This window comes from Protomyctophum bolini, assembly GCF_963924005.1.
Source record: "Protomyctophum bolini genome assembly, chromosome: 21".
Classification (NCBI taxonomy): Eukaryota; Metazoa; Chordata; class Actinopteri; order Myctophiformes; family Myctophidae; genus Protomyctophum; species Protomyctophum bolini.
The window spans coordinates 33,169,877-33,187,172 of NC_137882.1; positions in this window are offsets into that span (position 1 = coordinate 33,169,877).

The following is a 17,296-nucleotide window of genomic DNA, read 5'->3' on the forward strand; positions in this document are numbered from 1 at the left end:
TTTTAACAGTTTTTGAGTAGGGCTGGTGTGGTAAAATAAAAGTTCATATTATGTCTGTATTTTGTATTGTTCATTGGTTACATAATTATTATTTTCAGTTTGATATACAGAGGCTTTTTTAAATGTATTATGTCAAACAGTATTATTCAGTGGTCTACGATTCTATGAAATCAAGATTAGAATCTGAGTTATCGGACCCCACAAATATGGTTATAGTCTCCTTAAAAAAAGTAGTTTGGATTCGGCAAACTACTTTGCTCATCTAATACCATCTCAAACTCCAATACGACATGGAATAAAGAATGGATCAAGCAGTATACGCATGTGATATTTCCAGATATTAAAGTGGAACACCATGCCATATTGTTTTTATTAATCTGCGTGGTAAAGACCATGGCAAAGCAGAGTGGGTATAGCATATGGTGCACTCCATTTCAGAAATCCTCATACATTCAGTCTTGGCCATGTTTAGGTGATGAAGTTTACTGTTCAGTATGATGATTTTAATGTTGATTCTAGTAGTGGGTACAGTTCAGCTCTGCAGCAATGTGCATATGCTGCCCGAGGAATAGCAAGAGGGCATCCAATATACTTTGCCAGCACCAGCTATTTGATTACACCCAACAGATGGTCGCAGGGATTTTATCAACAAAATATCCATCTTCTAAATCTTTCCTCCCATTGTGAGAGCACACAAATTGCAATATCCACACACTGAAAAATAAGCTTCCCAGTTCACAAGTTACACAAAATATGAGGTGCGATGTCATGTCATGACGCCAGACTTTACTCGTGCTGCAGTTCTGCCATCCGCACAATTTCCCAATTTCCTGAGGATGAGTCCAGAGCATTCAAATTACACTGTTTGGCTGTTGTCCAAATGAGAGTCAAGTATGCAGTTTATTACATCAAATAGAAGATATCTCAAGATTAATGAGGATTAGTTTTACAGGATATGTTTCAGTGCGTTTGCCAGAAATTAATCAAGGAGCTGACTGGAAATCACTCAATGCATTTAACAGCCAAACCACAATCCCTGTGTGGCAATTAGCTTGGTTGGTATGAACCAGGGGATACATATGACAGATCTTTGATTTGGACTGAATTTCTTACGATTCTACAAACACATCCCGCGCTGAAATCAGCCCTGTGATTCAACCACTGCATCGACACCGGCTACAAGGCCCCATTGTCCACTGCCTTTCTCTCTTCCAATGGCTGCTCTGTGTGAATGGAGTGTAATCAATCTGTGATCCAATGGCAGCGGGGTGCCGTGGTGACAGACGGAGCGGTCTCTGTGGGGCTCTGATGAGGGCTGCAGTTTAAAAAGGCCTCCCGAGGGAACCAGAGGCCATGAACCAGAGTCACAGTGACCCGCCACAATGGACTGGCCAAGTATAGGGCTATATCGTGTCCATTATGTTTTCCTCCCTGTACGCCTCCAGCTCTCCCCTCATAAATCCTCTATGGCAAGTCCATGAACACCCCTCGCTCGAGGTCCATTTTTTAACAAAACAGCTAAATATCTTTTACAATGTGAAATAAAATTCTGCTCTCCGTTTGATGTATTTGGCACATTTTAACATAACATTATACGTATAAATTAGTGCACAAAGATTCTTTATACAAGCTCTTTATATAGTTAACTCCCTATAGAAACTCTTCCAAACATTATTATAATTATTAATGTTGTTTGTTTTGACGAGAAAATGACCTGTATGCCCTGGTGGCTCAGCCAAGTTATCAAGCAGCATTATGGAGAGGATGTGATTTACTGTCATGTATTGGCACGGCAGTGTGGCGCTTCCCGCCGAGTTATACAAGCCTTTCACTTTAACAAAGGACTGTGTTGTCATCATCAGAAAGAGAATGACATTTTTCACCTCCCACAATAACATTCTTGTGATCTTTGGTTTGCTGTATGAAATGTGAAAACAAAGGTGTTGTGTGTTGAGTATAGAGCAGGGGTAGGCAACCTTAGGCACCAGTGCCAACGTTGGCACAAAGGAGGGTGATCACTGGCACACTGGCAAGTGTGTGAGAGAGTATTTTTGGTTTTAAATGAACCATTTAAAAAAAATGCAGTCAAATAAATTAAGTCCCTCTTATTTGTGTGTAAATTACATCCTGCGTTCTACATTAATTAAAACTGAACTTTGTTACTTATTGCCCTGAGTCTAATGATCATTATAACAACGTGAAAGAAAATATTTAAAAATAAGGAAAAACTTTTTATTTGTGGACAAGCAAAATATGTTGGATTTTTCCCCGTGGTGTCATTAAAATTAATTAATGTTGATATGGCACACTGACGATCTAGAAAATAAACGCATGGCACTTTAAAAAAGGCTGCAGACCCCTGGTATAGAGTACCACCTGGAAACTATAAATAATATACTTGTAGTATAAGCAAACTGTTTCTATAAAAATACACAGTACGAGTCAATATCACACAACCTAACTTTCAGCAGCGAGATTGAATCGACCCCATCTCTGTTAGAACGTGATCAATATTGTTTTGCTGTCGCCGGCGTTCCTGAAACAAACAAAATGAAGAATTTGAGGTATATACTTGTGTAACCAGTTTATTACTGAGGTACAATATTGCTCAAAGAGAGAATGCAGAGTTAAAGCAGCTTGCTGCTCTGAAAGTGAACAGCAGATGGTGGTAGTAAACATTTTTTTAACATGCTGTCTGGGACAGCGGCACAAGTCTGCCTCACTGATGGACAATGCACAGAGCACCTCTTGCGTACTAAAAGTATGTAAAGAAAAAAAAAACATTTTTGGATGACGTACCAGTGGCTCATGTAATTCATAAATCATGTAAGATTTTCTGAAATGGTAAACAATTCATATTTTCAACATGATAACTGAGGCCTATATAGTTACATAAAACCTATAGCGTGCACTAAAATATGATTTCATATAGATTTTGTCACTAAATATATGCACGCGAGACTGCAGGCATAGGCCTTATGGATGTGGCTGTTAAATCGTTGAAAGGATCAAAGACGAGACGTCAGGAACTGCCGGTTTTCTCAGAATAACAACCAGGCGCAGAGAAGCCCTATCCAGTGTTGAACAAAATGCAGGGAAGAGACAGAGCCTTTAAATCCCCAAGTTAAGCTCCTCTGAAGTTCTAGTCTTTCATCAAGCAGGGTTTATATTGCCTTATGTGTTGGAGACCGACAGTGTTTGAAGTCTCAGCCCCACCCTTCCCCCCACCACCACCACCGTACACCACCACAGTACACCACCACCAACAAGTGAACTACACACAGACATGGACAATCCGGATCCAGATCAAAAGTGAAAGCAACATGTTCATTTTCTCAGAAGGGTGGGTGGGTGGTGCGCTTGTGATGGGAGTCGAGGCAAAAATGGCTCATCTTTTTTTTTGTCATTTGACGTGTGAGATGCAGGGTTTAAAGCCGGGGCAGAATTCGCAGAAATCATTGTCAGACAAACAACACGTGATGCTAAGATTTCTGAAAAACGTGAGGTCACGAGTTGTATAGCCATCTGCGCCTGCTGATTCTGATCCACCACAACAACACAGGGACAGTTGGGAGTGCATGTGGTCTCATTCCGTGAGGGGATAAAGGGAGTGTCGAAATAAATGAAAGTTGACAGATCGATAAAAATGAGGCAAGGCTCCTTGAAATCAAAGACCTGTCAACTAAACAGAATAAACAGTAAACACCACTAGACGTCCTATGTTATCCACACTGAAACTGAAACCTGTCAAATTACATTTCATCACGCGTTAACATAAAACTGTCAAAAACTATTCCGCACACATAGATAAAACATTCAGTCTTTCAGAGGGAGACTCGGGGAGAAAAAAAAATGAACTTGCCACTTTACTTTGCTTAATGTGATTAGTTATTGTAGCGGAAGATAACAGAAAAATAAACAGGGTTTCCCCCACTCTCCCCAGAGGAACGCTGTCAACACACGAGTCCCCTGTAAACTCAGTGAACACTGTAGCGAACGCTCTATTTAAAGCTGTGATCTATGTATTTGCAAGCAAAGGCCCCAAAAGCATCAGTGAGCAATGCCTTTGAATTGACAGAGCTGAGGGACGAGCACAAACGGCGAGGGAATTCTCTCCTTTTGCCTCTTTAGTTGGAATTGATTTCTTCAAAGCAGACCGTTGTTTTTTAATTAAAACACTCAGCTGGCTAATTGTGAAATTGATTCCTGGTCGTGTTTTTCACCATGTGAAGCAATATACACGTACAGTACTGATGCCCTTAGTGCTATCTATATCTTAAATAAAAGGAAAGCTTGTCTCTCTGACTGCCACACACACACACACACACACACACACACACACACACACACACACACACACACACACACACACACACACACACACACACACACACTCTCTCTACAAACAGCAAACAGTGACCCAGAAACACACACAAGTACTGCAGGCACTTATGTATATTATGCTATGCATAGAGTATTCCATATACACACATGCACCAGTACACAATCATACAGTACAGTACATCATACAGACACATACACATGGGTCATGAGATGATGCTGTTGTTGTTGTGAAATAAAACTGTCTTGACATGACATACATGTAGTAAACTTTTTACAGTATGTCATGTCAAGTCAGTTTTAAAGCATGTATGTGCATGGAGGTCCTTTCTGTTGTATTGCTACTTTTCTCCACAATCTTCATACAATTAGCAGCCATGCCTGGAGATACATATCAAGTGATTTTCACTTTTTGTAATTCGCATGCTTCCCTTTACGAGTGTACAGTATACACAACTCTGCTATAAGTGTGCTATAGATATCTATATATATATATATATATATATAGCACAATTATAGCAGAGTTGTAGGTATGTTCATGAGGAACTCATTGTACAGTACACCTGCCAGGAAGATTTATGTTATGCGCAAGATGAAAATTCTCTCTCGGAAAATCGCATGATAAACTTGCCACATCCGTCTTTCTTGAGAGTTAACCCATTCTGAACGGGAACCCATTTTGGTGTCAGCATCATGTTATGCTTTAGCTATTGAAAAATAGCAGATCTACAAGCTCATAGCGCGCCACCGAGTGGCGCGCTACGAGCTTGTAGGTCTGCTATTTTTGAAAAATCGAAGAAGGACTGACATTTTTTAGAATCTGATCTCAGGTCAGAATGGGTTAATCAGACCAGTGTGTGTCCAGTGGAAACCTCGTATGAATCTGATCTCAGGTCAGAATGGGTTAAAGTTACCTTCAGATAATGCTATATTTCAGTAGGACGTTTTTGCGTTTGGATTAATCATCGGCCCTAAATTATTCATCCCTTATCCAATCTTATAGAAGAACTGTCCTTATAGCTCAATCTAATTCCATAATTTTGCTGAGGAAAAATGTCTCCATATGATGGCGCTTTTACTACTATTTGCTCAACTCTCTCTCCACACTCAGCTCTCATCAACTATTTAAGAAGATTACATTGTCGACCCAATTATTAGTTTGTTTTTTCCCCGCAACCGTCAAAAAAAAAGAAAGAAAAATAAATGTGCAAGCTCCATCATCAATTTGTACTGTTCAGGAAAGCTTTTTTTAAACGGGGGTGGAGAAAAACAGAAAGGTAAAAAAAATCTAATCAAATCTCACACACGCAGCGTCGCACGCACGCACACACTGATAAGGTCCAACAAGTGCACAACAAGTGCATATGGTTTCATATTGTCTTTGTTGGGTGGAAACCTTGTTTGTCCATATACCATTCAATTATTTTCACATGACAAATAATGGGGGAAATAATAGTGAAAATAACCAATCTACAATACTCTACACATGTCTACAAGCTGTGAGTTTGTAGATTCCTTATTATTATTATTTTCATTACGTTCGTGCAAATTCACGTCTTGTGGTGATGAAGTAGTATAGGGCATAATAGGCTACATAAAGACATTAAAAGTCTGAAATATGGAGATACAAGGTTTCTGCCTGACAGACATGCAGCGACGATGATGTACAGAACTGCAGGGCTAAGCATCTGTGCAGAGCATATAGACCGCAGAGTGAAACAGAATCACGTCTCAACTTCTTCGCTGACCTGTTTCTTTTAAGCACGGCATGCTGGGAGTACGCCGTGGGGTTTGAGAGGTTCGGGGGGACAGCCATCATGACAGTGGTTGCTGTGTTACCGGTGCTCACACTCATGGTAAATCTAGCCGGGGAATTAATCCCTCGTTTGTTCGCGCCGTGCATTTCCAATTAATCATGGTGATCTCGGTGCACGGCTAAATGGTTGGAGTTTAGAATAATGTCAAGGAGTCAAGCTTATTTATTCATCCCCAAACTTCAATCAAGTTGTCTGTTCGGCTGCTCCCTCTGCACGACACGCACGCACTCTCAAACTAAGAGACACATCTCCACACACACACACACACACACACACACACACACACACACACACACACACACACACACACACACACACACGCTCACAGAGTGTGGAGAAGTCCTCTAAGTGAGCCATCATAAATCATGCTTCTCCACCAATAAATGGCTCCACGTGGCTATCGCTGAACCCTCCACTCACACGCTTAGCCTCCCTGTCATGTTAACGCTTCACAGCAATTATTAACAAGACGTTTCTGCTGGGCGAGGCTGGAAGGAATGTGTGTGTGTGTGTGTGTGTGTGTGTGTGTGTGTGTGTGTGTGTGTGTGTGTGTGTGTGTGTGTGTGTGTGTGTGTGTGTGTGGTGGGGGGAGGGGGGGGGGGGTGTAACACTGCCAAGATAACACCCTTGTGAAGGCATAATCAACTGAAGTTACATGGAGGGGAAAAAATGACATTGTGAGAATAGATCTGACTGGATTTGTCGTTTAAGCTTCATTGTACACATTCATCTGCTCCAACATGTTATTTAATTGACATAAACAGTCAATAAAATAACATGTTATGTTGGAGCAGACGAGTGTTGCAGGTTCTTTCTTCTTTTTTCTGATGTCACTTTCGAACCCACCACCTCTACTAAGTGATGTGCGTATTCTATTCATTTTTTGTAAGTTTACTGTAGGTGACATGGTAGAGTTTAATCAGTTGAGAAGTTGTGTTATTCTCAGGCCTAAGCGTTAAGAGTCTTAAGAGTTTACATGGCACCAAAATGTGGGTATACATTTTGTACACTCTCAAAGTTTCAGGCCCGTAAGGGGCCTGCAATGTCGTTTCCAACTATCAAACATTTAGCTGGGGACCCCATTGAACCACTTCAAGCCTCATGACCCCCGCGGGGGTACTGGACCCCACTTTGGGAACCACTGCAAATGATTTGAGCACCATGCGCCGCCTCGTGGAATGAAGGGATAAAACCTGAGAAGTCTTTAGAAACAAAAAAGGGATGAAACTGAGGATTTACTGCTGAGAGAGGAACTCCCATGAGGACTTGAAAGCCATTCAAAGGTTACGATAACCTCTAAACAACCACTTAACCATCAAAAGCTGTATTTATATGTAACGTTTTTTTTGTGAATAAAATCTCGTCTGCATGTCCGCATGTAGAGATCGGATGTTCTCCTTCAGCCCTCCTCTTCCAGTGGTGTGTCTTTGTTTACATTCCTACTAACAACAAAACGTTGTAGACTAGAACACTAGAAATAAAGCAGGTATGATTTTAGACTATCGTTTAGTCATATTTGATATCCAAGTATTATTGATTCATTAATTTATTTACTATAGTCATAATAACTAGAATTTCTAATTAAATCAACACAGTTTGAGGTCCTTTCAACATAACAATACAATAAATAGACTTTAGAAATGACTCTTTCACACGACCAGTAGGCGGTAATAGCTGATAATGAGATTTCGGCGTGATCTAAAATAATAGTTTCTTGGATGTTGACATTTGAAGGGCTGTATTTCGCGTGTCTTAAGTACCAGGTCTTATTACTTAACTTAAGACCTGGAGGCGTGGTCAATGCTCTTTGGCCACTCAGAATAGCCAAATGGCATTGATCACGCCTCCAGGTCTTAAGTTGAGTAATAAGACCTGGTACTTAAGACACGCAAAATACAGCCCCAATTGCTGTCTTAGTCACATTTTATAATTTAAATTACATTTTACTGCTGAATCAAGTCATGCTGTGCATCTGTATCAGGGATGAAGGTGGCAAAGAAACCCTTTTCCTAGCCTGTATTTTGTAGAAAGACAGCAGACGCTGAGAAGTGTCTCTCCTGTGCTGCGTACATGTCTGTATGTTCTGCATTAACCACTTTCAACCTGGCATCCGTATACTTAGGGCACTCAACCCCCACGCAAAAATAACAGATGGACAAGCTCACAACATGTCACGTTGCGATGCGTCGCGACATGAGCAGCTACATGTGTAATCTCCACGTATGTGTAGCTGTCTGCACACGTGTGAGTATGTTCTGTAACCACCTTAATTCGGGGTCCCTATTTTGGGCATTGAAAATGTCTCAAGACTAAAAGCCAATACATTTCAAATATTAAAAAAGAAAACTGCTGATATACGCGTTCACAAGGCCTCACAATGTAATGCCCTGTGAGCTTGTGTAGATCAGCTATGTCCATGATGTGACACTGTCATCCAGGAAGATGAAATGAAACAGGGCGCAAGTGGTCAAACAGTCCTTCTAATCTTCTGCTCTATGGGCATAGTTAGTTACTTATACTTTTCCCCCTCTCCCCCATCTCTCTCTCTCTCTCTCTCTCTCCCCCATCTCTCTCTCTCTCTCCCCCACTGTAGCACTATTAAAAGACCTCGCTCCTTGTTCCAGATCATTAGACACTGTCTAATCCCCCTCCCCGCTCCGCTCTTCCTTCTCGCTCCCCATAGACGTTCCCCGTGGGGACATGACTTGTGCCACCGTGGCCTGCTCTGTACTCCACTGCTTAGGTAACACGGAGGATATAGAAAAGGCTCCCCTTTTATTTGTCCCCAGAGAGCAAGTCGAAGGGATGGCCCCCACAGTATAGTGTCTCTCTGTGGTATATACACAAACCAGCCATGGAAAAGGTAAACATGGAGTATAGTCACAAACAGCATGTATATAGGCAGCAGCCAGACGCAGAAATAACATTGATATAACCCGCTGCTACAATTAATGGTTTGCGGAAGAACGGCGCGACAGATTTAGGATCCCATGATTCTCTTTAAATTGGAGCATCATGTGAAACAAACTGGGGTACTGATGTAGGCTAATTGTGAATGGGCTTCTCCGCAGACACGAGATGATAGGAAGGTTCATCTGTGTTAAGTTTATTCTCTATTTGACGCGGTAGAAGTAGGCTACTCCGATTTTAGTTTTTTTTTACTTAAGTAAAGGTGGCAATAACACCATAGAAATGCCCCATGCACTCTGTTCTAGTACAAGGTATTGAAGGTATTGACATCAAAATAATACTTACTACTACTAACAAATTAAAAGCTACATTACATGCCTTGCCGAGCCATGTGGACCATATAGGGCAGAATCCTATCTCCCGTGTTTCTGTCGCGTGAGGCAAGTGGAGAAGTATAAATTATAGAAGAAAGATAACTAAAATAAAGTACCTCAAAAGTCAAAACTGTACTCATAAGTACAGTACTTGAGTAAATGCATTTAGTTACTTTAGCCCATTGTCTATTTGTCACATACCGCAGGGAACATTCTAGCATTCTAGATTTTGACTCATGCTGTGTCTCTCAGCAAATCAGACTCTGGTCAGGTCAGGTATAGGTTCAGTCTCCCAGCATGGTACTGCTATATACTTTCACACTCCGAGGTGTGCATTTCTTCCCAAGCTCCTCACTCATTAGCCAGGCAACCCAGACTGACCGTGACAAGAGTTGCAGGCCTGAAGATTAGGCCCGTCCCTTGAAAAGAGAGCTCTGGTGGATACCAGGGGCTGAGGCTGACCAGGTTCTGCCGGACAAGAATATCACTTTTAATGAGCCTTGGCCGCTTGTTTCCCCTGTTCTCCCTTAACCAGGTAGGCCCTATACTCAGGAGCCAGGCTTCTGCCTCTGTCCACAGGGATAAGCAACCCGTCTTCAACCCGGTGGGAAGTCTGCTAAGGTTGTCTGGAACAACTCAAACTTTTTATCGTTCTCCCCTGGACACGATAAGTCAGGAGTGCCCTTGTGGAGCATACAGTACTGTACATAGGTCATGCAGGTTTTGAAATTGGGTTATTATTATTATTAGTAGTAGTAGTAGTAGTAGTAGTAGTAGTAGTAGTTACTACTATAGTATTAGTAGTCATAGTAGACTTGGGGTACATGCCAAATAGGCCTAAGTATTTCCGATGTAAAAACACAGACGCAGACAGCATCAGCCTTCAGGCAGCGCAGCAAAGAATGTGTTTTTAAGGGTATTTTGCATAGAATGTCAAAATACAATTTACAACGGAAAATCATTTGACCCACTGAAATCCATAGGACAATTAGAGGTACAAAATACAAAACCTATATTTCCAAAATCAAGATAACGCTCAAGCTACAGAAAAACACACAGAAAAACACAAACATACCAGTATAATGTGATCATGTGTCAAGTCTTACTGTGCATTCTCCTCAATTTTATGATATTGAATTCTTCAAAGCAAATGGTGTCATACTGTATATGGTCCGTTTAAACTAAGGGACAAATCTGATGTGCTGACGACGGTGGCCAGGTTTATTATTGCCATTTCCTCCTCTCTCTCCCGCTATAAGAATCTTAGTGAAAGAACGGATTGTGTCAGCAGGCTCCAAATCTCTTAGCCTTTTAGCCTCTCCTGTAGTGCTTACACAGTAATATTGAACGTCAGGACTGACTGTGCCACCCTCGAGTGTAATGCATTGTAGACCAGAAATTTCATTCTTTTTTAAGTGTTAAACTGCACTGACCCCCCCCCCCCCCCTTGTACGCCTGTTTTCTGAAGAAGTGAAAAGTAATTTCTCTTAAGCAGGAGATTTATATACCGTTTGTCAGTGGCATCAATCCTAGTGTGCCACGGTGGCCGGGGGAGTCATAATAGAAAATGTAACTGGCCGCTATGAACTCTTTCTCACAGTAAACAAAAGGTGACAGCTTTGGAACCGAGGCCTATACTGGCCTCCATTGCACGCAGGCTCTGTGCAAGTTGCATCTATAAGCCCACTTTTGAACCCTTATGTTTTTCACTTTCCCCAGTATTGATCTCCCGCCCCCTTTCATGACGACGACAGGCCCAGGAAATAATTAGAAAGAAGATAAAAAAGGGCAGGTTATACAACACTTTTTTGCTGTTTTTCTTCTTTGTAATTATTTGTCCGGCACAACATATTGTGTTCGTTGTCATGATTTGTCACGATCCGAGGTGCGATCCGTGTTGGCTTTGTTCGAGGCTTACAGATCTTTAAATAAATACTTTTTGAAATGTCTATGGGAAAAATGCATTGGGGAATTATTTCCTGGGCCTGTCGTCGTCATGAAAGGGGCTGCGATGCTCTATATTCTGTCGGGAAGAAACCACTCCAAAATGTTCATTCCCCCCCCCCAGCAATACTGCCTCATAAAAGTTGGTGTTGTGAATTCATATTGTCAATTCCTTGAATGAGGTGGTGGAGTTAGATGTTTTAGCAGACATTTTGAGGATCCAATGGAGTTAAGAGGTTTTGTCCTTTTTACTATACTTTTCATTGGTTCAATATTTTTTGAGGGGCAAGAGCCCCTCCTATATCCAGCTTTTAGATATGTTCACAAACTTCCCATTGACAATGAATGGAGAATTGTACGTCATAGTGTCTGAGCAAATAGGCCTAGTGTCTATATCGCATCATGTTGATTGACGTACGATGATTTATGCAAAAGAAAAAAATCTAAATCTTCAAAAATGGAGTTAGGTGGTTTCCTCCCGACATCACAGTATAGGCCTACGATTGGAAAATCAAGCTTTGATAAATCGAGCGCCCCAGTGGCTGGGATCTTTTTTCCTATACTCAAGGCAGGGGCCGGACATTTCCACAATGTTAAAAATGTTCTATAAGCTATAAGGCGCCTTCAGCCTATACACCTTTTCAGTCCAAATATTCACTGTAAAGTTTGCTGTAATTAACCCTGTACATGATTTAAAACCAAAAATAAACAATTCATTCATACTTAGTTCCGCCGCAACATGGCAAAGTCAATGTCACAGTATTCCACCAAAGGTTTACGCAAAAATAATGTCTTCAATTCAAGTAAACTGTCCATGTGCTTAATGTTAATGTTTCCATTTTACTCAGTTGAAAATATACTGGCCAAGCGACATGGTTGTGTGAAGTAAAAAATAAATACATACATCTAGTATCAGGAAGCAAAGCATTGACACATTGCTGTCGCTGTTGGTTTATCCGCAACCTAATGGATAAATGTGTGCACATAATGGTCAAGTGAGCTATAATCACTTTCTACAGCAGATGGAAGATGCTATTTTTGTCCTGTACACGTTACTATGGTTACAATTTTTTTTTATGGCTAACACCAGATTGTCTCCGATTACCTGTTCATACATAGTGCTCATTTCAGTCCACACAAATATTATGTAACAGAGTAGTCCTGCTTGAAGGCCAGAAAATGAATATTTCCTTTGTCCTGTGAGATGAGGGCGATCTCCAAGCTCACAACAGTTGTGAGCTTGTAGATCGACCATAGTGCATGAAAGAAAATCCCTTTCTGGCCAAAAAAGTGCATTGTATACGTGTGGTGGGGGGCTCAGAGTGCATCCACTAAGGAAAGTAGGCTTTCTATTCTACCACAGGTCGTTTCGAGGAAGCAATCTGATTGGTTGAAACAGCCTTCTAGCCGTGGGTTAAACCAGCACTGTTCACCACCTAATCAAAACAAAGAATTCAGCTGCTATGTTCTCCCAGAGCGCTAGCAAACTCGGTGGCTAGGCTAGCTAGTTTCTTGGGAAGGTTGTGGTCGTAGTGACTACATCTGTCATTAAAAAATATATTCTTTCAGCGATTTTAATAGTTTTAAGGGCAACTGTGGTAGAATTGCAATATTACACTCGAGGGTGTGGGTTAACGTGATTATTGCCACTTCAGTGATGCTTGCGGAACTCGACTCCGTCTCGTTCCTGACCGCATCACTGTCGTGGCAATAATCACGTTAACCCACACCCTCTCGTGTAATATTGCTTAAATAACACAAGCCGCCTTTGTATTGGTGAGTAGCAAAAACGCTCTATATATTTTCACTATACTGACGAGAGGCTGGTCTGCATTTCATGGGAGACGAGTGCAGGAAGAGGACTGTACCATAGCTCTAATGAAGGCATTAGGTCTATGGACCAGAGCTAAAAGGAGGCCATAGACAAACTAAACAACAAAACTATAAATTAACAAAGTAGGCCATTATAGATAATAAGACTTAAGCTGTAGATGTGGGGTTTGCCATGTAGGAGACAGTTCTTATTGATTTTGACCATCCACAAGAAATGAAGACAGAAATGGCAGCCTGATGTGTTCTCCAACCAATATTGCTGCAAAAAAATAAATACCATAGATCAAAGTTACAGCAACAACGTTGTTCAAAGGTGTGCTTTAAGTCTGATGATTCTGAGTCTGAGTCTGATGAGTCTGACTTTGTAACGAACTTCAAGGGAATATGAAAAACGAAACGGGGGCTTTATGATCCATAATCATTAGAGGTCCCGTGGGGGTTTCAGATGATGTGGCATGCTGGGTTTGGACTCTTGTTTCATGTTTGCTGATATCCAGCAATTTACCACCTTCCTCTTCTCTGTGTGCCTTTCATTCTTCCCATGCTGGTCTTTGATGCTGTGTCAAATGTCTCCCTCTTCAGTGTTGGAGGATCTCTGGGGGTGCCAAATTGGTGTGTCCACGCACGCGCGCACGCGCACGCACACGCACGCACGCACAACAGTCTACTGGACTGGATTCGTCTACTCCATTCCATGAACCCAGAAATGGTGATTAATGTAAATTGCATGATCGAAATGTTATCTATAGGCCTAATTGGTATAGCTTGGTTGCTAAAAGTTGCACATTGAGCAATTTGAGTCATTAGCATAATATGTCCAAATTTCATCATTCTTTAAGTAGCATGTGACATATGAAACTAGGGGGGTTTTCATGATTCTGAATCCATTCCAATCATTCGTTTTGCACAAAAAAAACACTCCTTGGGCCATATCACTTGCCCAAGTGTTTTTTGGTATAATGGCACCGTCCCGTCGCCTGTGCTATATTAACCGTTTAGCAGCTAAACAGAAGACACACTAATGGACAGAATACTTTCTTCTGTCACAATGTCGTGTTTCACTCAATACGTCTGGTGTGTGGTCTTTTGTTTGGCTATACTTTTGCTAACTTTTATCCTGCTCTTCCAAACTATCATCTCCAATAGCACCTCCTCCCACAGCTCCAGAAGGCGCTTCTGATGTGTTTTAGCCTTATATCATAAGGTCTTTAATCTTCTTGCGCCGGCACACAGACAGGCTTGTCTTGCCTTGGCATCGACTGTGACCATCATAAGCTGCACTGTAGATACTGATCTGAGATTAATCAGCTGCATTATCAGCATGCCCTTCACCATCACCGCACTGCAACAATGAAGGCTGCACAGCAACATGTCACTCAAATAGCGGTACGCATCTCTGTGGAAGACAAAAAAAACAACCTATGATGTTCCAAACCCTCAAAATGTTCATTTCTCAATGCATTTCTTTGGACACACCAAGCAATGATGGACAGTCTCATGCCATTCAGCAAGTCTAATAGAAATGATGGAAAACCATGATTGCAGTCTTGAGAATATAATCACCCGGTCGTTAAATTTGTGGGAAGACTGTAATAAACGTGCGATTTCCGGTAATGCATGGAATTTTTGTCACAAGTAGCCATATTGCTTTCAACCAAGCACGGAATGACTGACGTGGCTTGTGCCAGATAGGTTCTGCGTATTAATGCGTGGCTTTTAGTGAGGTATCAAATCTGAAAGTGTGCCCTCTATCAGCAGAAAAACATGCATTATTTCCGCAGCGATTACTTCAAATTCTAGATTTAAGTGCAGTAAGGCCTAACAATCAGCAAAGAGGCATGCAATTTCCTTGTCAAATTACATTACTGCATGTGACTGGAAATACCACATGGGGAGGTTCGGCCCAATGCAAGCTGAGTGCAGGTGTCGTCAGGCAAATTATGAATAGAGATAAAATATGGACGGAAGAAAAAACACCTTGTTGCCCAGCGGTCAATTGCTGCTTTTTTTTCTTTTACAAAGAAAGTGAAATAATGACTCTTCATTAGGGGGAAACGAAATTCCCCTTTGATGGGTACTTACTTTGTGTAAGTATGGATGCGATTAGTTAGACACGACCACGATTTAAGGCTGAGGGGGCTCGGCTCGGGTATTCTCCCTATATTTTGGGCATTCGTCAATTCTTTGGCACTAATCTACCTCTCCTCGTTACATCAGCTTCTCTCCCCCCCCCCCCCCCTAGCTCTACAAGACTTTTTTTTCCCCCTCCTTTCTTTTTTTTCTTCATTTTTTTGCTGAAGCGGCTTTGATCCCCGGCACACCCAGGTGCATCTCCACCACACCTCCCTGGATAAGCGCTTATGCGGGATTAGAAGGGACAGATGAGGAAAAGCATGGAGGGGGGGAGAGGGAAGATGGAAGCGGTCTTATCTGTCTTCTCCTTATCCATACACCTCCCCAGGGTGGGGTCAGGCGGTGGGAGGGGGGGAGGGGCATTATGGAGCAGCTGTACAGGCTGACAGTGACGACGACAACTGCCCCATCTTATTTAGGGCATTGGTTATTTACTTTAATCGATTATTCTATCGATTACTTTTTCGACGAATCAAAATGTTATTTTATTATATTCTTTGCCGCACAATTTTGTTGTGTAAAAATAGTGAAAATAGAAGATTTATACATTTTACAAGCTATAGTAGATCTGCTAATTTCACTATTTTTTACTTTTGTTTTAGATTCTTTGCCTATAACACACACACACACACACACACACACACACACACACACTCTTCTTTACTGCCTCCGCCTCCATAACCCCCACCCTGCTGGGACCCTCACTTCAAAGGATTAAACATGGCTGTAATGTGATTCATTATAGGATACATGTAGCTCATTCACAGCTGGTCAGGAGAACAATATTACACCCCAGATAGAGAGAGAGAGAGACAGAGAGAGAGAGAGAGAGAGAGAGAGAGAGAGAGAGAGAGAGAGAGAGAAAAGAGGTTTTAAAGAAGAAAAAACCCATGACGTGTTTGGGGAGATAACAGCAGTGCTACGTATACGTATAAGCATACAAAGGTATGGCTAATTTGAATTCACTATGAGCACAGAGCACTTTATTATGAGTATCTAAAAATAAAATAAATTCTATTTTCTTAAGTCATGTTTACATTGTTTGGTATTAAACATTGTTTGGTATTAAAGCATTTAAATAGCTGACAGAAGGGTTGCAACAGTTTCACCTGTACTTTAGTGTTTGGGCCCGAGGGATTATATATTATCAATAACATAATACTACAATATCCTCGCGGCCCCACCAGTGGGTCCCGGCCCACGTTTTGGGAATCACTGTAGAAGCAGAAACCTGGAGAACCCCCCCCCCCCAGAAGATTACATAATGGAGTGTTTGCTAAATAGCCTCCTCTGCTGGCACTGCAGGAGGCTGGTTTTCTGGGTCCCTAGTGGGGTTATCCTCCATCCTCTGTAGGCTGTTTCCCACATGAGAGAGAGAGTGAGAGAGAGAGAGAGAGAGAGAGAGAGAGAGAGAGAGAGAGAGGAGAGAGAGAGAGAGAGAGAGAGAGATAGAGAGAGAGAGAGAGAGAGAGAGAGAAAGAGAGAGAGAGGAGAGAGAGAGAGAGAGAGAGAGAGAGAGCTGGAGGATCTGTTGCTGCATGTGTTCGTCTAGCTACCGGCCAATCGAACGACAGAAACCGAAGAACCTCTCAAAGTTAAACAAATCACCCCGGGGCGCTGTGTCCTTCCTTCCTCATCGCCTCCCATGCAACTCCCTGCTGCACATCATGTTTGGTGACTGCATAAACAGCTGTGCGTCACGGGAAGCCGGATATACGTATACAAAGCTCCACGATGAGCCCATTGTATTAAAGGTATATATTCAGTGATTTCACTTAATTCAAAAATCACATATTTTTTTCGTTTTGTTATGATAATCCTCCCTACTATAGAGTGTGATGACCATATAAGGAGTTCCTCCCTGTCCCCAGTTAACCCCTGGGGGTAAAAAAAAAACCTTCGTTTTTTGGCTAGGTGGCCCAGCCTTCATCGATCAGGATAGAG